The 22,015-nt window shown below is 34.8% G+C and overlaps 1 pseudogene; it reads left to right on the forward strand.

Annotated features, from left to right (window-relative positions):
• The first annotated feature begins 10,244 nt into the window (after positions 1-10,244).
• LOC112607715 lies at positions 10,245-11,291 on the forward strand (annotated as a pseudogene).
• The last annotated feature ends 10,724 nt before the right edge of the window (positions 11,292-22,015 follow it).

Here is a 22,015-nt window from a genome sequence, read left to right on the forward strand (position 1 = left end):
TTTTACTTTTATTCTTTTCACTGTAACTTACCTCAAACCACATTGGTTATGCAATTTATACATTCCTCCACCCAAAAAACCCTCAAAAACCTCGGGTTGCCAATATAAAGGGAACTAAACATGCTCATTTGAGAATCACTTAAATGATGTTATCATTGTAGCTGCCAGGTTCAGGATCACCGGGTTGTAGATTTAAAGTTTGACTACCCGCTAAAACATTTTAACTCACACTGGATTACCTGTATTTCTTGCATTGGCCATTGTGGATAGAAGAAGCCAAATGACTATGCTTCCAGCTAATTTACCCTTGCTTAAGATACATTAAATAATCTTCCATGTTTAATTTTTTAATACTTGCAGCTGTTCTGTATTTTCTTTTTAGTCTTCCCCTCTTTCTCTGTCTTCTCTGGTTTTAATTGAGCATTTTATTCATGATTCCATTTTCTCTTCTCTTTCATCATATCAATTACACATTTAAAAAATTTAGTAATTGCCCCAGAATTACTAAATTGCTTCAGTAATACAGAGTTACAACTAACCTAAGTCCACTTTCAAATAACACTATACCACTTCAGAAGTAGTGCAGGTAACTTATAAGAGTATATTCTCGATTTTTCTTCTCACCTGTTGTAACATTATTGCCATTCATTTCGCTTATCCATGTGCTATAATTACTCATTATATTCTGGGTAGTATTAATTTAAAAATCTTTTATGTATTAGTTCATAATACAGGTATGTCTACTAGAGTCAACGTCCCTCAGATTTTGTTTTCTGACGGTCTTTCTTCTCCACTTTTATAAATAATTTTACTGGATGCAGAATTCTAAGTTGATGTTTTCTTTCTTTCAATGTTTTAAATATTTCACTCCACTATCTTCATGTTTTCATGGGTTCTGACAATAAATCCAGTGGAATTCTCACCCTTGATACTCTATAGATGGGTGTTTTCCTCCCCTGTTGGCGCTATTCAAGATTTTTTCTTTATCCTTGGTTTACTGCAGTTGAATATGATAAATCTGGTTGTGGATTTTTTTTATTCTGTTGCGCAGTTCTCTCTAAACTTCCTGAATTTATTATTTGGTATCTCTATTAATATTTTAAAAATATTTGCCATGGTTACATCAAATATTTTGTCTGCCGTTTTTCCCCTTACTTGTCATTCTGGCATTCCCATTACACGAGGATAATTAGGCTTTTAGTGTGAATTTTCATCTTAATATGACTAGGAGTTGTTTCACACTGGGAAATAGAACCTTTACAATGAAGTCCTAAGGCTGGGTTTCAACTCAATATGCCTGGTGTCTTTGTAATAAAAAGTTAGAACACAGACAGGCATAACAGGAAAACCATGTGAAGAAACTGGAAGATGGTCATCTAGAAGCCAAGGAGAGAGACGCTCAGAAGAAGTTCTGTAGATACCTTGACATCTAGTTTCCAGACCTGTGGGAAAATATATTTCTGTTTTTTTACATCCCCTGCTCGGTGATACTTTTTAATAGAAACTTTGGTAAACTTATACAGTAACTATTTTAAAATATACTGAGCGTATTCTCTGTAAACTGATTGGTCTTCTACAGGAAATTATGTTACCAGAGTTGTAAAAATAAAACTCAAAAATAAAAATGCAAGTAGAATTAATACACACACATATACACATACACAAACACACACACACACACACACTATGAAAGCTCTATAACAAATGGAATAATTAGAGCCTCCTCCTGACAGAGAAGTAGGTTGACTGGCCCCCAGACGTAGATCTTCTTTCTTCATATAATCCTTGTAAGTCTCTAATATCCAGTGTGATTTTGATATCAGCACGTGGCTTGCTGGAGTATGTTCTAAAAAGAGCAGCCAAATCGAATTTGTGTGTGTGCGTGTGCTTAATCAGCCCATTTGTTTTGCTGCTGTTTGAGCAGCTAGAGAGTGCCCCATCTTGACAAGTTTCCCTTGTTCCTTTAATTTTTTTTTTTTTGTCCTTTACCCTTCAGCTATAAAACATTCAAATTCATGTAGGGTTTGTTTGCTTCTTTTTGTGTGTGTTTGTTTTTCCTTCAGGGATAGAACTGTGGAAAGGCCTGGTCTCTTGTTCTCTGCATGCTAGCAGCATGGCAAGCTGGGAATGTCCTACTGCAGTAATTCACCTCTCTTTTAAATTACCTATTTGTTGTAGATCTTTGTTGATGGATATACAACTTTGCTGACACCATCTTAGTATCTGAAACAGACTTCTTTGAGGTGCCCTCAGTATCCTGGCCAAGTAATGCTTGTGGCCACCCACTCATGGAAAAACAAACACAATGATGATTTTAACCTATTTTACTTGACAGTCTTGGTGCAATTTATTTTAAAAGAAAAAAAGAAAAATTTCAAACAAAAGTACGGTTAGAATTTCTTCAGGTAACTGAGGGGCACCGTGATGGTAGACAAATGTAAATGCCTTAGGAAATATATCAAAAAGGGCATCGTGCACAATATTGTTGATGTAATTTGAAAAATCATGAAAATATTTGCATGAAATGTGAAAGCATTAGGTATATTCAACAACAACAACAACAACAACAACAACAAAATTAAGGCATATAGCCAGTCACAAAAACTCAATAAACCAATGCATTGCCTTTTTAGTCAGCTATTTATAGGCTATTTACAGCCATACTTCCATCTACTTTGGTTTACTTTCTAGGTACAGAAATTAGTAGGGCAATGAAGGGAATTTGAGGAAGAACATTGTGTGTATCTTTTTTATTTCCACAAGGAAGATGAAACTTCTCTTTTTTAAGCCTCAGTTGATGGATGGGTAGTTCATTTTATGCCTGGTTTGACTTCTGTAGATTTGTGGATAATTTATATGACTTCAATAAATGGATTGACAGTTCATATTACTTAGATCAAAGATGTAAGACCTACATGAAATTGGATACTGACCTTGCCTTGGGTGGTTACATGCCCACACTTCCCTGCTTCTGATGAAAAAATAATAAAAATAAATCTTGGTAATCCTGTGGAAGAATTGTTTGGGGAAAGCAAACAGCATTATGGTTTATCCCAGTTTAGAGTGGCAGACCTTACTTTATTGCAAATCAATGCATATAACCCTAATAGATTAGTATAGGGCCGAAAGGGTTTGAATAACTTTTTAAATATTCTATGGTATTGTATTGACAAAGTGCTCCCCATCTATGTTGACAAATGTCTTGGGATGATGTTGCAGACTTCACTTTCCACATGGTCCAACTAGATGGTCAATTTTTGCATGTCTCATCCAGAGACATCACTGGAAAACCATGATCTAACATTAGTCAGAGCCACTTGATATATTTAATGAATGCCCAAGAATCAAAGGTGGACTGAATAACGTCTGAAGTCTCATTAATTGCATTTTTAGTAACTTAGGAGATTTAACTGCAAATCTGAGTTAGCACAAAAGAAACTGAGGCTGATAACAATCACTAGGTTCTAAAACCTGGCCCATTTGACAAGGTCAGTTACCAGATGAAGAAGTTTATACTGCTACATAGCTGCTGTGTGATGATAATATTAATGGTCTCAATTTTTACCCTTCCCTGTGTAGATATTTATTTATCATTATAGATAACTTTCCACAGTTCTGCTTTTCTGACTTTGTATTCAGCCATGTAACTCTCTTTGTACAAAGGGATAATTGTAAATGTTATACCATAAGAAACTTTTTCAACTGTCCATTCACTCTTCCTGAATTTTCCCATCTCTAAGAGAAGATGATGTCCAAACTAGGCTGATGAAAGAAGAGAAATGTATGGTTTAATTACCTCTATTGTCCTAGACAACAATGAGTAAAATGACACTTTTGTAGGGGAATACAACAATGACTAGAAAAGTTACCCAGCCAAACGAAGATAAATTTTCTACCTGTAGCTTCATGAGCTAAACGAAAGCATATAATTTTAAGCCACTGAAATGGGAGTGGTTTCTTACGCAACATTATGTGCAGAGTATTAAATGTGTGGGTTCCCTCTCAATTGAAATATTGGTCACTGTGCATGCAGACTATCTATATCTAACTTAAAGTATGTTACATTGGGAACTTTGAACATTATACTTCTTTCAACTATCCTACTTTTAAGTTTGCTCCTAAAAAACTTTATTTATATCTGTAATTTTTGTGGCATTTCCCTCTACTTGAGATATGGCCACACCCCTACTTGTAATCATTTGATTGTGTGTGAGAGAGAGATTATAAGTAATAATCAGTGACTTTATAGAAGATTAGAACAATAACAAAGAATTTTTGGGACAATAAACCATAAATTTACTTACAATCTCACCAACTGGAAAATAAATGTATTGTTATTCTATTGTTTTATCTTTGTCTTTTTATGCAGAGATAAAGATAAATTAATGATAAATTTTATTAATTTTGCTTAAAACATTTATTTATTAATTCAAGAAATCTATATTGAGGGCCTACTATGTATCAGGCATTGCTGGAGATACTGAATTCAAATGAAATCGTCGAAACAACTGTATAACAGACGTTATTTACATTAGATTTTTGTCTAATGTAATTTCATAGAGAGTTTTGCATTTTTAGAAACATCTTATTCATATACAATTTTCAGGTTTACATTATTTATCTATGTGTGTTTATATCATACTTTTTAACCAAATATTAACTTCAAATCACACATTTGTACATCATTCATATATTTAATTTCTATAAATAAAAATCTAAAGCATTCCTATATGTTAAGCTATTAGTACCCACAATTTCAAGGTCAGAACTACTTCACTCCTGGTGGACCTGACCAAATTGATCATTAACAGAGTTGGGTGTAAGGGGCATGAGTTAATTCAATGGTTTAACCCAAAGCAACCAGGATTGAGTTCAAGCTGAAATAATTGAGAAGTATTCAGGGTTAATGAAGTAGAGTGAAGGATGATTCTCAAGCCCAAAGAACTTCAAAGAGCAAATCTGAACATTAGGACCCAAAGGGATCAAGATTGAGGTTCCAATAGTAGTGTTGTACCAGAGATTCCATCCAGATAATTAGGGCCTTTTTCTATTTCTGCATTGATCAGAATCAGGTCTCAGACATGTGTATACCCAACAAAGAAAACCAACCATATACTAGAGTTCTCCCTTTTCTCTGTTAAAACCACTATAAAATTCAACTACGTTGTTTTCCATTTCTATCTTGGTGACTGTTTCATTGATAAATCTTATCTAAGATTGTTATGACTGTTTATAGCATTAACAATCAAATGGGACCTCTTTGATATAATATTACTTGAACTAAAAGAGTTGATGTGTACTGATTGAGTTTTCTGGCTAAGGGAAGCAAATGCAAGATAAGTCAACCCTAAAATAACTACTGGCACTAATGACTAGTTTTCCTACTCGGATGCAGAATATTTTGATTGACATTACAGTCAATTCAATCACAAAATAGCTGTCAGCTGTTTTATGTTCCTGCTCATTCATGTAACCCGTGATATTTCGTTTCCCTGTGGTATTTATAGCAAACAGAGTTCTTAAGCATTTGGTTCCTTATAATCAGTGAGAATATCGCAATTGGATTTTTGTAATCAGTGGTTAACAAAAACTATTACAAAACAATTTAAAACATATTTTGCTCATTTTTGTGCATTAGGATTACCACTTCCTTCTGTATTTTCATTTAAAAGGGATTGAATAAAAAGCTAATTATATATTTCTCACAGTTTACCTCTATTGACGTTACAAATCCTGCTGTCAGTTTGACAGTAATCCTCCTTACCATGAATGATTCAAGGAACTGTGTATAACAGTAATATATTGCAGTAGACTTTAAACTCAAACATTAGCCTAAAAATCTTTGTTTTTCTGGATGAGTAGGGAAGTTTTAAAAGATGAAAATTAATATGCTGAGGTCTGAGGTGAAACATAAGGGGTAAGTATGGCCCATAATATTGTGAGAAAGAACAAGGTCAGCCATGTGAAATAACAAGGCAGAGATATATGATGAGACATTAAACTTGGCAGGGAAATAGACTACCTGAAATCTATGATGGTCAAAGGCAGCACTAGTAGAGACTGGTTTGTGACTGAAGGTCTTAGTAACTGAATTATTGAATCTAAATCCATTCTGAAAATACCAATGCGTCATACTGTGAAATTACTTTTCTAAAGTTACTGCAGGCAAGTTTCTGCTCTGTTAAAATTTAAACATAGCTTCCAGAAAAAGAAATCAGAAAAATAAGTATATATATAGATATATAGCTCCCAAGTTTAATTCTTTGCTTAAGACACAGCTGGAAATTATAATTCTAGTTGGTTAAGGCCCATTGATACTAAATGCAAATAATTTATATTATTCCAAGAAATTGCAGAATAGTAAAAGCCTGTTAACGCCACTTGATTATATGTCATTGATAATATTTGTAAATTAACGAAGAATGAAATTATTGAGCTGAATGAAAACTAAAATATTCAATATTTAATTGATCACTTAGAGAGAAGGAAAATAAAGTGATCTATAAAAGTTAGAGAAAAAAATAAATTGATTCATAAATGTGTTTCAAGAGTGGAGATACAGAAAGTGAGCTGTCATGCTTAATAGTACCAGCATCCTACATTTCTACTGGAAGATAGGACAAGCAATTAATGTCAGGCACCTTGAATCAGCAAAATGCAACAGCTAGTAAAATTCCACTACAGTTAAATTTGAGACTCTGAGAATAAATTTCAAATTATGCATATTCAGAAATCCTAACATGATTATGACACTATATTTATTATATCAGTTATAGTGTGTGCATAATATGCTGCACAATCAACACGCTAAGTGACAATCTCCAGTCTACTGTCCTCTCCTGTAATCATAATCATAAGTTTATACATAAAAACTTAAGAATATTATCAGTAATCCCTCCTATTATCCAAACCCAACCAGTTATATGACCTTAGGATTTGCTGTCATGAGGCAAACATATTAAAATCTTCTAAATAACACTTCATTGACAACAAAGCACTCATACCTTTGAGAATTTTGGCTTCCCTGTTGCTCCATTAAAATTCAAAGCTATCTTTCAAAAATATTACTACTTCTCTCATTTCTCTTAGAATATACAAAACATTTATCACTTGTCTACCTTGAATCCAAGAGAATTCTCCAGTTAATCTTTTGATTCTATCTATTCCTCGTTGCCCTCTCTCCAGTGTTATACTGGGAAATTTTTATTGCCATTTTACTGATTTATTTGTACAGTATATATCAAGGATATTGATCAGTTTTCCACCCTACATTTGCAATTTTAAAAAGTCATTCAATTTTAATTCTGTTTACAATAATTTTGGTTTCTTTAAAATATTAAGACATCATTTTAAATGTTTGTCATGTCTACTTATACATATTTTTCATTAATTTTGTGCCTTAAAATCCTTCACCAAACAAAGATTAAATATTCTCATTCTTTTACATTTTGGATATATGCAAAGACATCTATTTTCGCTGAATTGTGATGCCTCCTTTTATATTATTTAAAGACTGCCCCATATCAAGCACAGTTACTTATATACAATAAATGGTTAACAAAATTCTTTGGTATTGAAATAAATTGGCTTGCCATTAAAGGTAACAGGAACTGAACAACATACAATTGTTTCTATTAATAATATATACAAATTGCTCTTATATTAAATTTGGGTTATGTTAGCCAACCCAAATTCAGTATGACAGGTTAAATATAACAGTAAAAATTTTAAAAAATGCAATAGAAAAAATATTTTTCCATTTATTAAAAGCTTTAAGTATTCCACTGTATGGCAGTCACAATTTTTTATATTTTCTAAAAAATAAACCATTTATACTCTCTTAGTTGAAAATGGAAATAACTACATATTATAAACATAGAAATAAGAAATAAAAATAGTCCAAAATTATATTAACTAGACTAAAAATGGGTTGTGAATCCTCATATTTGCAAACCTGCATTATCTTGGCATTTTGTTCTATATAGCATGTCATTGGTTTCCTCTTCATTCCATAGTTATTTAAATCAGAATATAAGAGATTGAAAAAAAGTGTATTGAAATGGACTGATCTTACACGATGAAATAATACTTGTCAAATAGTGCAAGACATTTACATCTGTGTTAGAGAGACCATCTCTCATAAGTAATATTTGGTTATTTTCAATGAGCAGAAGAAAAATAATTACCCCTTTGATGTATATTCTAAAAAAGACTTTCTGACCATTTTTTTCTGTAGGCTATAAATACATTAATACATTGGTCAGACCAATATGCAGCTGCTATCTCAGCAAATAAAACATTGAAATTTCACAGATATCATTTCAATCCAATTTTCTAAGGGAATCAGTCCTTACGTACCCAGGGATCACCATGCAAATGATCCATAGAGATGATATTTCTAATACCTTAGAAGTCTGCTACTATAAGGCTTTTTCTCCCTATTAGTCATCTTATTGTCACCACGTCCTAGACTTTTATATTGCCATTAAACTACCACCTCTCCATAGTCAATTTCAAACATTCTTTTTCCCAAATACCACCTTCTATATTTCCAGCTCACTCTCTCTAGCCTCCCAGCTCCAAAAATAATTTAACCATTTAGGGACATTGACCCACGGATCCAACTATGTTTCACCCAATCATATCTTCACTCAATCAATCACATGTTTACTCTTTTACTATTTTTTACCCAATCACATCTTCAGTTTTCTCATTCCTCAGTTTGAATTTCATGATCAATCATTATCACTGTCATTCATACTATTCCAATACCCTAGTTTCTCAATCACTTTATGTTAGGCTTTTGATACAGCCTTATTTAAATGCAACATTCTACTTATATCTTGTCTGCCTCTGTGTAAGTGAAAGTGGTTGGAATGACACATTAACTCTACATATCCACAACAATGCTGGCTGGTTGGTTTCACTTTAAATGTATGATTCACTAACCACAAATGGATCCACAATACTTCATTTTATATTTCCCTTGTCTATGTACCCTCCCGGTCTCCTACTAGAATACTGCTTTATCCTCGCTCTACAAAGTCGAGTAAATGTAATTAGAAAAGAACTTGTCTAGGTTTTCACTACTATCTCCACCAACAACTTCCACCTAATCATATCTACTACCTTCTCGTTCACTACTGTAGATACTCAGTGCCTTTAGATACGAACAACCCCTAATCGTATGCAATTAAGCTAATATCCCCTGAAAACTCAAGAATATTGCTGCAGCAATTCTCTTCTGTCTCTTTTATGTACAATTGATTTTTCCTTCTCTATTGAAATATTCCCCAAAGTATGCAATTTTACCCCATTAAAAAAATATAAAAATATATAATATATATATTTCATATATAAATATAAATTTATATATAAATATATTTATATATATTTTATAAATATAATTATATATAATTATAAATATATATTTTATAAATATAATTATATATGATTATAAATATATATTTTATACATATAATTATATATAATTATAAATATATATAAAATATATATATAAATATATATTATATATTTTATATATATGTATATGTGTGTGTATATATATTGCTCCAGCTATGCTCCCACCTCAGAAGGATACCAGTCCTCAGGCAGACATCAGGCCCCAGGTGGACACTGATCCCAAGGTGTACACCAGGCTCCAAAATGACAACCAGCCCCAGAGGTACACCAAAGCCCTAGGTGTAAAACAAGCCCATGTGGAACTGCAGGGTCATATGGACATCAGGCTGCAGGTAGACAGCATGCCTTAAGTAGATACATAGGCTCCAGGTGGATATTAGACCCAGTCCCCATGTGATTGTCAGGCCCAGGTGAAAACTCAGGCCTTAGGTGCACATCAGGCCTTAATGGACACCCAGGCCCCAGGTTGAAACCCAAATCCCAGGTGATCACCAGGCCCCTGGTGGACACCAGGCCTTAGGTTAACAACAGGACCCAATAGGCCATCAGTCCACAGCTGGATACCAGTCCCCAGGTAAACACAAGGCCCCAAGTGAAACATAGGCCCAAGGTGGACACCAGACCCTAGGTGAACACTCAGGTCTGAGGAGGACATCCAGCCCCTGGTGAACATCAAGCACAGGTGTCCAAGCAGGCCCTGGGTGGACATAACTGTGTACAGGTACAGAATTGACCTGTGGGGAGGGTGAGCAGTCAGCAGTCCAGTGGGGACCTTAGTAGGTCTTATGGCAGGTAGGGGCCGAGGGGACAGAAACTTAAAGATGCAACCTCACTTCCTTGACGACAGACCTGAACAATGGGTAACCAGGCACCCATATCCTAGAGCCAGCCCCGTAGCCAGTTCACTTGGTGGAAGATGTTCAGGAGAGCAAGATGTTCTTGACCCACATTTCGAGGGTCCTGCTTCAGGAATGGAAGGAGTGACAGCCTTTTCCAATGATGCCTATGTAGGCTCATTGCTCACCCCAGACGCCTCTGGCCATTTACCAGGCCAGGTTTTACCAGTGATCTCATCTGGGCCACATCTGCACATTGTCCCTGTCTGGCTGGAGATTCTAGAGCCTATCAAGGCACAGGCATATGGTGAGGTGGCCTGCAGTCTGGAAGACTTTGTGGGAGTCTTTCTTTGGGGGCTGGAATTCCTTTAAATTCAGTGAGGTTGTTTCCACGTTTGGAAATTCCAGTGGAAAGTGACTGTTGTTGATGACTCTCTCCTTTTTCAGCTCCTGCTCCATACACAGCAATACAGGAAATTCCAGTGCTAGCTGTTGAGCTAGTGCCAGCACCAGGGGAAGAGCTCCCTCCAGGGACAGCGCTGGAACTAGAGGCAGCTCCAGAGCCTTCCTGCCCCTGCCCTGGTACAGCAAAGGACTAGCTCAAAGAGGAGCTGCCTGACATCATGGAACTTGCTGTAGCCACTGGCCTCAGTCCTGGCGCTGAAAGCGTGGGTGGAGCTAGCGGTGACACAGTGGGGGTGGTCAGCAGAGCCCCAGCCAGCAGCTCCCATGCTGCTCCCAGTCGTGGGCACGGTGGGAGCCCTGGAGACAGAGACCAGGGTGTGTAGCCTGGGTTTCTCTATCTCGCTGGAGAGAGGCTTCTCTCATTCAGCAGAGTTGCAGCCCTGCTGCGCAGGACCTGTTCATTATGCTGGTGCTGGGGGTGTATATATGCTGGCAGGAGGTGATTGAGAGCAGGAAAAGGAGCCTGCGAGAAGGGGTTCCAGCAGCTCCTCCTGTTCCCAGAGGTGGCCTCCTCCTCCAGGCATGGAGGTCTGCCCGCAACCGGGCATCTGGGCTGTTTGCCCCTGATCTGCTGCCAGGGACAGGATCTTCTTAACAGGCGGGCAGGGGTTGAGGGGACCAGGGGGCGGCTGCAAAGTGCACAGGAACCAAAGCTTCCAAACTCAGCACTTGTGCCCCGGGGTTTCTATGCTGCCACCTGCCTTAGTATTTGTTCATAGTATTAGAAGTACAAGTTTATAGCCAGGTGTGGTGGCGGGCGCCTGTAGTCCCAGCTACTCAGGAGGCTGAGGCAGGAGAATGGCTTAAACCCTGGAGGCCGAGCTTGCAGGGAGCCAAGATCGCACCACTGAACTCCAGGCTGGGCGACAGAGCGAGACTGTGTCTCAAAAAAAAAAAAAAAAAAGAATTACAAATTTATACAATGATGTTTAAATAAAGCTTGACTTTTTGAAACTTCATGCCTTCTTTAACTCCTTAGTGTTTGATGGTGTTTTTGAGGCTATCCTGAAAATCTCTGATAGTTATGTCTTTTTGTTGTGGTTGTTTGTGTGATTGAATTACCATCAAATCAACTGTTATTGGAAACCTTTCAGGTATGGCTTTTAGAAAACCCTGACCTACTTTTGCCAGTTTTGACTCTCCGGTTTATTGTGGAAAGAGGAATCATGTACGTTCATTTCTTCAGCAGATCAATCACGTTTTGACATCAAGGATTTGGCATCAGAGTTTCCAAAAATTATGTGTACAAGCTGACATACTGGTACTTTAGCTAATCTGGGTGCCAATACCAGAATGCCATAGACCAGGTCGCATATAAAATTTATTTCTCATAGTTCTGGAGATGCTAAAATCAAGGTGAAATGGTCAGCAGATTCTGTGTCTGCTGAGAGGTGGCTTCCTGGTTCATAGACAGATACGTTTTTACTGTGTCCTCACATGACAGAAGGAATGAGAGAGCTCTTTGTGGTTCCTTTGATAGGAGCACTAATCTTATTCATGAGGTCCCTAAACATATTTGTAAAAAGCTTCATCTTGATCCCTCTTCTCTCTAGAGCCACAAAAACTTTTCCCCTTTTTTCTTCTTAGCAAAACTCCTTCAAATAGATTATATTTGTTACTCATAGTGTCAAATGTTTCTCCTCTTATTTTGTCTTCTGTGTATAGTGTTGCTAATGATTTACCAATGACTTCAAATTGCTAAATCCAATGACACTGTTTTGTCTCTCATATCCGTTGACCTATAAATAGTTTTTGTTAGGGCCAATTACTTTTTTCTCCTTTGACAAACCTGTGCTTCTAGGGCGAGGTCTTGCTCAATTTTCAGTGGCCTCTCTTGCTTCCCATGTATTCCTTACTTTTGAATATTAAGATGTTCCAGAACTCAGCCTTCTAGCTCTTCTTTGCTTTATGACTGTGAGTATGATAATGATCACCAAATTTATCTACTTATATATATCTAGACTGATATACCAAACTGTCAATATAACATGTCCCTTGTACATTTAATAAACATTTCAAACTTAACTATATAAAAACTGAGCTCCGGATATTTTTCTCAACATGTGCTCTTCTCACAGACTTCTTCATTGTGATACAGGTAACTTCATTTTTCCAGTTGCTCAGGTCAATGGCCTAGAGTCAATCTTGAAACCTCTTTTGTAACATGTTCACATTTGATACAATAAATCTTGTTACTCTACATTTAAATTACATCTAGAATCTGAGCACTTTCTACTCCCAGACTGATACAAACTTGATCCAAGCTGCTACAGATTTTTGATTGTTTAATTGTTATAGCTTACTGATTGGACAACCTGCTTCTATTTTAGTCCTCCATGAGTCTACTCTTAAAGTTGCAACTGGATAAATACGTATAATTTTAATTCAGATATATTGTAGAATTCGGCATCCACCTAGAAGGCATAAACTGCATAGTAATTTAAATAAAAATAGTTTAATGTAAGTAATTATTTACTGTATCAGAAAGTTATAATAATGAAGAATTGGCAAATAAGAAGTACAAATAGGCCGGGCGCAGTGGCTCAAGCCTGTAATCCCAGCACTTTGGGAGGCCGAGACAGGGGATCACGAGGTCAGGAAATAGAGACCATCCTGGCTAACACGGTGAAACCCCGTCTCTACTAAAAAAAATACAAAAAACTAGCCGGGCGAGGTGGCAGGCGCCTGTAGTCCCAGCTACTCGGGAGGCTGAGGCAGGAGAATGGCGCAAACCCGGGAGGCGGAGCTTGCAGTGAGCTGAGATCCGGCCACTGCACTCCAGCCTGGGCGACAGAGTGAGACTCCGTCTCAAAATCAAAAAAAAAAAAAAAAAAAGTAGAAGTAGTACAAATAATTATGTATAGGAATAACAAATATAAAGATCAGTCACTCTTCCTACGCCTGAGATAAAACACTCAGTGAAGACTGTGCCCCTCTCACCCCAGAACTGGGATCCAATTTATTGGAAAGGGCATGTCCATGTCTCACTAGATGATGGAGAATTGCTGAGACTGGAACGTTAAGTGAGGGTAGAAACAATGATAAAACAACAATATAATGTAAAATTCCTAAATAGTGCCACTGAAGATAGTAAGTGTGCAGATCTCTACTGTGATACCTCATTTCTTAGAAGGACAAGGTAATGTGGAAACAATTGCTAAGTAATGTTTCATGATACCAACTTGCAGTTGTTTGTTTAACTGTGTTAACTGAGTTGGCATTAATTTCTCTAAAATGATTTATTTTATGAAATTGCTGAACTGAGTAAATATATTGTTTATCAATGTCTTGTTTTGAAGATTGTCTAAATCTTTCCTGCTACCTTTGTTGGTTTTCATGAGTTTGTGATTTTCTTTTTTTCCTGAAGAAAAATCAATAGGCAAAATGTGTTATTAGCAAAGATCTAAGCAAAAGACAAACCATACAAATAAATATGTGTGATTCAATAGAATATAAATATGTGTGTGTGTGTGTGTATGTATACATCTGTATATAGACACATATTTGTGTGAATATATAGGTTGGCACAAAAGTAATTGTGGTTTTGTCATTAAAAGTAATGGAACTATGCATATATAGAAATATAGAACTATGCATATATACAAACTATGTATATGTGTATGTGTAGAAATGTGTGTGTGTATATATATATATGGCCTGCTTTTATAATATTGGTAATTTTAATAATAGATAGCATAATAAAACCCAATAGTCTTACTTAAAATTTACAATTTTTAGCACAGATTTACATGTTAGCTTTTACACTCAGTTTCTACCAACAAAAATGCTGTGTTCAAATGCATAATACAAATAAAACAAATGCACGTATTGTGACATTCAAATGTAGCAATAGATTCAAAGTAGCATGATGATATGATTTATTTATATTGGGCAAAAAAGAAAGATGCTAGTTTCAAAGCTATTTGCAAACAATTGTTTATAATAAATAGTTCAATTTTAAGTGTCAAATTCACTTCTTAAATTGTGAAAAAGCTCATTTATAGAAAACTATGTATTACTGAAGTTTACAACTATGAAAATAAATACCCGAAATCAAGTTTGTGTATTTTTCAGGTGAGGGTCAGCATAATATCTAATTCTTGAAATAAAAAGTCATAACTGCATATAATATATCTTTGTATTGTATATGTTAACATCTGTTTTAGAGAAACGTTTTGTCAAATAGGATATATATATTCATATATATTTGTATAATGTAGATTTAAAACAATCTAAGGCTTTTAGAATGGGTAAGATTCTAAATGTTAGCAATGTTCTCAGCCTGTTGAAAACAAAAGCCTAAAATATAATTCAAAAATAGCTAATTTATAACATTTAATTGGTATCACAAACAAGAAGTGTTATTTCAAAATATGTCATAGATTGAAAATATTTTTTACACATTTGAAGATAAAATTTAAAGAAATAATGGGGAATGAAAGACATATTATAAAAACCTGCATATAGTGGATATTTATTCCCTCAATTTTATGCTAAACTATGACATTTTCTTCCAATTTTGTTTATAATTTTCTGACGTTGCCCACAATTCTCACCTAATTGTGTTTTGATAGATTTAGACAATTCAATATTATCTTTCAAAGAAGTAAAGTTGATACAGTTCAAGTCTCAGATTTTCAATTTTCTAGCTCCGGCTTTCAGGATATCTTTTTCTTTCTGAAACTGATTTTGCTCAGCTCACAAAAAGAACATAGGTACTAATATATCCTTTGCAGAGTTTATAAAGGTAATATAGGTAAAAGGAACTCTTTTATACTGTTGGTGGGATTGTAAACTGGTTCAACCATTGTGGAAAACAGTATGGCGATTCCTCAAGGATCTAGAACTAGAAATACCATATGACCCAGCCAACCCATTACTAGGTATATACCCAAAGGATTATAAATCATGCTGCTATAAAGACACATGCACACGTATGTTTATTGCAGCACTATTCACAATAGCAAAGACTTGGAATCAACCCAAATGTCCATCAGTGACAGACTGGATTAGGAAAATCTGGCACATATACACCATGGAATACTATGCAGCCATAAAAAAGGATGAGTTTGTGTCCTTTGTAAGGACATGGATGCAGCTGGAAACCATCATTCTCAGCAAACTATCGTAAGAACAGAAAACCAAACACTACATGTTCTCACTCATAGATGGGAACTGAACAATGAGATCACTTAGACTCTAGAAGGGGAACATCATACACTGGGGCCTATTATGGTGAGGGGGGAGCGGGGAGGGATGGCATTGGGAGTTTTACCTGATGTAAATGATGAGTTGATGGGTGCTGACGAGTTGATGGGTGCAGCACACCAACATGGCACAAGTATACATATGTAACAAACCTGCACATTGTGCACATGTACCCTAGAACTTAAAGCATAATAAAAAAATAAATAAATAAAAAATAAAAGGTACTAATTTATCTAAAAAAATAAATAAATTCACTTGTTTCATGATAAGCAATTGTGCCTATTATTAATTTTAAAGTTAATTTCAATATGTAACATTTATACCTTTATGTAATACATTTTATTTTAAATATAAAATGCAAGTTTGCAATTATTCTTGCTCAGAAATCTAAACTAGTGAAAGTCATGTACTCAAAATGCATCATGTTACAAAAACATGAAAAAAGACTTGAATATTGAAACATTATGGTATATTTTCTCTTGGGTCATCGGTCAGTAAGCTAATTAATAAATTCAAATTATTACTTTAACAGTTACTGAAACCAGCCGCAAAGATAAACTATTCTGGTAACTATCAGGCAATACAATATCATAAGCTGTACCCAGGAGATGAACTGCATAAAAGTATGCAGTATGTGCATATTTTTTTGTGATTTGTGAGAATACTTTTGTGAAATAAAATTTGTTTATATCTATATGAAGATAGTATTAACTAGATAAAACAATAAAATTTAGACATATCATACTTTTATCTTTATAAACTCACAAACCAAACACATATAACAATCAAATAACTGATGCTTGTAGAATACTTAATATGAATCCAGTCCTGTTTTAAATTCCTTACCTACATAAACTCATATACATTTTACCACAGACCAATGAGTTAGGTGTATTAGCATGTGAATTTTGTAAACGAGAAAACTGAGTCAATGAGAGTCTTAAGCAAATGGCCCAAGCTCACATAGCAAGTAGGTAGCACACAGTGTCACACCAACGACGACCCTTACACCCACCATCATTACCTATATACCTGTAACACAAGCAAAATGCTAAGTCTTGAAAGGAGTCCCATAATAAAATTTCCTCCTCATTTGCCTTCACTTCCACTTCTTCTTCTTTTAAATTACTTTAATTCCTCAGGTTTTCAATTAAAGTAATGTCTAATGAGTTGACATTCAAATACTCTTATGTAACTCAATGTTAAATGAAAAAGCAGATAGAATTACAATATTAAGTGGTACCTTTAATGAATATATCTAAAAAGCAGTTTCATAATTCTATTAAGTTTAGCAATTATCTCTGACAATACCCTTTATTCTCTATATGTTGTACTAGGGAGCAAAACCTGATAAACAGACAAATAAAATGAGGGTCTTATGGAAAACACTTCAGTACAACTTTGCAGTGAACCTGAAAAAATCTTTTAGACTTATCCTATTTCAATTTTCCCAACCACTACACCTCAAAGTCTTTTAAAATTAATATATTATTCAATATAAATATTAGTTATAATTCTGCAGAGTGTGACCCCTGCTTCTCCCATCCTCCTTTCCCAAGGACAGTGGGAATTGCCATAGGACTGGTGGGTAGTTTACCATCCCTTCTACAGTCATAGAGTTGGCACTGACATCACAACTTCATAACCCCCACCACCGCCAGCTTCCCCTGCCTCTTATCCTAGATCCAGTCTTGTTCATTATGAGAATCCTGTGTTCCCACTTCAGGGACACCTGAATTTTTTCTTTATTATCTTCAACGAGGAAAGGCCCCATTAAAGGGTGAACTTGTAATAAATCGGAATTTCATATAAACCTAATGTACTTGTGTTTATAAAGAAAAAAATATTAGTTATAATTTAAATTATATATCATTTGGTCTATCATATTTAAATTGGAGGCAACTTACTATAACATATGGAGTGTGATTTAAATACCAACTTAAAATATTGACTCTTGCCATTATTAGCTGTAAAACTGGATGAGTCACAAGCTTTATAAATCTCAATTTCCTAAGCTGTAAAATTCAGATAATAGTAGTTCAATGTCATAAGATTATTGAATATAATGTATAGGTAAGTGCTTTGTAACCTTTAAAATATGTAGATATTTATTATTATCTTATCGATATAATGTCTTGAATTCCATTCTGGGGATTACCTAACCAGTAAGAAAATCTCATAATGAAAGTTTTGTTATTTATGGAGTTACCTTGTAGAGTCACCTTCAATTTTTAGTTACAGATCTCTGTTATCTAGTGCATTGTACTGTATTATATCCTTTATATAGATTGTGTGCCTTTTATTGTAATCATAAAAAATAGGAGGACTATGTGCCAGAATGAAGTATTAATAACTGGTTTGCAACAAACTTTTCCAAAAATTGAATTTCTTTTTCTTTGAAAGTGATCCTCTCAAAAAAGTAATTCTGAAGAACTTTATTCTTTCATTTGGAGGGAGCTTGCAGGGATAGTTGTAAGAAACACACTCTATGCTGCCTAAATGTTGTAACTACTTAAATATTAACTTCTGAGTGAGAGTTAATATATAAAATCAATAGTCAATTTATCAAAAATAAGAATTTTGCATTTGTGTGTATGTAAAAGCAGGTTTTAACCATAAAGCTTCTCATAATATGTTTTTATTAACATGCTCACTACAGAGATACACATTAAATATCAACCATCAGCTACAAATATAAATTATCCAATTGCTTTGGAAGGCTTCAAGTAAATTGTAATTTTGTCATTCAATATTTCTCTTTAGATTGTAATAAATGTTAATAATAATAAGGCTTAAGTAGGAAAACAAGTATCAGGCAGAGCTCTTGTCCCTGGAGAAAATGATGGAGCATTCCTGTGCACTGGTGATAGAAATTTGATGTGTGGGGATGTTCATTTGACAAGTCTGAAGAATAAACTATTGCTTCAATATTTATATCTCTATTTTTCCATGTCTAATTTAATGACTCATTTAACATGCTTATAATTCCTGAGATAATATTAGAAATGTGTTTCATAATTATGTCTCAGTTCTTACATGGTATTTAAATTCTAGGGCATTACATATTACTGATCTTCTGAGGTAATAACTTGAGACTTAACTCCTTATTGATTAAGATTAATGCTGAAGGTTTAGGTAGCTTATTAAAGTGAAATATTTTTTTCATTTGGTCAAAGTGTGAAGTTGTCAGTGAATGATCTCTGTGCTATGTAAACAAAATGGTCACAAAAATACTAATAAACTCTAGAGACACAGAATTGCCTCTGAATTTAAGTCCTTTTCTAGAACACATTTTATTAGATAACAATACTTCACAATTCTCTTCAGATATCACTTATACTTTTTAAATCTAAAATACCTGAGCTAGCATTACCTACTTGACCCAGAAGCCCATCAAAAGACAGTCTTGGTTGTAATGATATCATCCTTATTTCATATTTGCCTTTGGAAGGCAAGAGTCAATTAAACTTCCTCATTGCTCTAAGAAGTATCAATTTGGCAGCAGTATTACTTATGCTTTAGAAAAATACAAGGAGATAGTATTCTTTGCCATCCAATATTGATACAATTTTAAAAATTATAAATGTGTTACTGATAAAATACTTTTATAAAATTACAGTTCTATATTCATGAATCTATGTTTAATCTTTCTTCAAAACATGAACTTCACACAATCCACTAGGGGCTATCTTAGAATTAAAAATGTTTACATTAGAAGGGCTGCTTTAAAATGGTCTTCTAAAACCAGGCTTTAATGGTATTCAAAAATAATGAGTTTACCTAAATTTACATTGAAAATTTTAGTAGAGCCTGCTTCCATATATTTACACATTTCTTTTTTATCAGAAGATAAAAATCTGAATTAATTAAGCTGTAATGAATGGCAAAGTATTATAGTACAGAAAGCCACAAAGCAGACACTGATTCCTTTGGGGGACAAGACTCAGAAAGGGATTTTCTTCAATTGGCCATGACATCTATTAATGGTCTCATAAAACATAGCCTGAAATGTTCTGTGTTTTTTGCAGGATTAAGGTCTTTTGGTTTACTATATTTATGGTCAAGCTTTCTCATAAATCATTCATATTTTGAGTTGTGTTATTTCTGTTAAGAAAGGTAAATGCTGAGTGTGAAAATAAGGAGAAAAAAGGCCAATAGTATCCAGGAATCTTCTCTTTTGTCGATTATTATACTTGCTATCTTTTTGTTCTTTCTTTGAATATGCATTACATTGCCACTTCTTTGAAATCTCTTTATCTTTTCTATACAAGTTTAATGATGAAGTTATCCTATGTCAACTGAAATTTTCCTTTGGATTTCAATACTGAGAGCCATTTTGTATTTTTACAACTTATATCCTTAAAAAAAAGAAGCAGGTTTCTAGCTGCCACAGAGACAGTCTGAGGGCAAGATCAAGCTGGGCATTGCTAAGGAGAAGGCTGTGCAAAGACTTTAAGATATCTCTATTTGGGTATTTCAAATAGAATATCATTTTTACCCATACATATTTTTGTTTACAATGAGTTTCATAACTACTCATTCAATCCTGTGTTATCTCTGAGAAAATGGTGCAAGATGATACCTCCTTCAGAATTGGAAAGCTGATGTGAGAGATTTCACATATTGGTGAGGGTTACTTTCCCATCAGTGTGGAAAGGACGTTCAGTGGAAGGATGGGGAGTAGAAACTTCTTTGAAAACTTAATGTTTCACTTGAGTTACACTCATGGTTTATAAGGACTTCCTATGTTTACAAAGAGATAGAGACATACATACATTATGAAGAACTGACTCAAAGAATTATGAAGACTGAGACACTCCCTGCTTTGTTGTCTGAAAACTGAAGACCCATGAAAGCCATTGGTGTTATTCTGTCACATCTGAAGGCTTGAGAACTAGGGGAGCTGATGTTGTAAATCCTACCTAGTCTAAGAGCAGAAGAAGAGGAGATAAGATGTCCCCGTATATCAGTGAAGCAGGAAAAACAGAAAGTCAAATTTCTTCTTCCCCAACTTTTGTTCCATCCTGGCCCTTGAGGGATTGGAAGGTGTCCATCCACATTCGGAAAGGCAACCTGCTTCACTGAGTTCACTGATTCAAATGCTAATCTCATCCAGAAACACCCTCACAGGCGCACCAAAATGACCAGTCAAGTTGACACATAAAATTATCCATCACATGCCTTTAGTCTTGTGATTGAAAATTAGAACATTTAAATGGCTGGACTTTAAGTAGGTAGGTAAGCAGGTGGCTAGGATGTAGGTAATGGGGATAAAAGCAGAAATAAAGATTTACGTAGCCCACAGCCTACAAATATTCAATTGAAGAATTGTTCTGAGAGAAGAAAATGTTGTAACACATATTTGTGGCTAAAATTAAAGGCTTGAAATAATGCCAAACCAAAGCATTTTTCCCTTAATTTGTATATTATCATTGCCATTTTGAATTTTAAAAATAAAGAGTGATGTGAGGCGAAAAAGCTGTAGGGGGCAAAACCCTTGTGCAGGGCTGGTCCATGGGTTTGTGACTTAAGCAGCCATGGTGCTCCCTTCTTAAGAGGGCTTTGCACTTGGCTTAATGCTCTGCTACCTCCATCTTGAAACTTTTTCATAATATTTGAACAAAAGTACACATTTTTCATTTTGCACTGGGCCTCTAAAACTATGTAGCTGATCCTCCACTTATGCTATGTTTATATAGTTGCATTTTCCTTGGAGCTTGGGATGACCTTGGTGAGACTGGAGGGGTCTCCATATGTAGCCTGAGATATGCCTCACTCTTATTACACAAGTATTTGTTCTTCTGCTTGAAAGTAAGTGTGTTTAACATATTATGACCATTTTCCATAATTTTAAGCAAGGTAATTTCTTGAGGCATCATGGTTTTTCCACATAAAGGAAATGAGAATTATTTTAAAAATAATTGTGCTTTATCTGAAGATTCTTCCTCTAAACATTGTTAGAAAATTATATCTGCTGGGTATTTTAAAAAATTGTGTCAACGCTTATAAATAACCGACTTGATTTAAAATTCATTCAAGAGCAATTAACCAGTTTAAATCATTAAGGGGAAACTTGTACACCA

This window comes from Theropithecus gelada, chromosome 15 (assembly GCF_003255815.1).
Source record: "Theropithecus gelada isolate Dixy chromosome 15, Tgel_1.0, whole genome shotgun sequence".
NCBI lineage: Eukaryota > Metazoa > Chordata > Mammalia > Primates > Cercopithecidae > Theropithecus > Theropithecus gelada.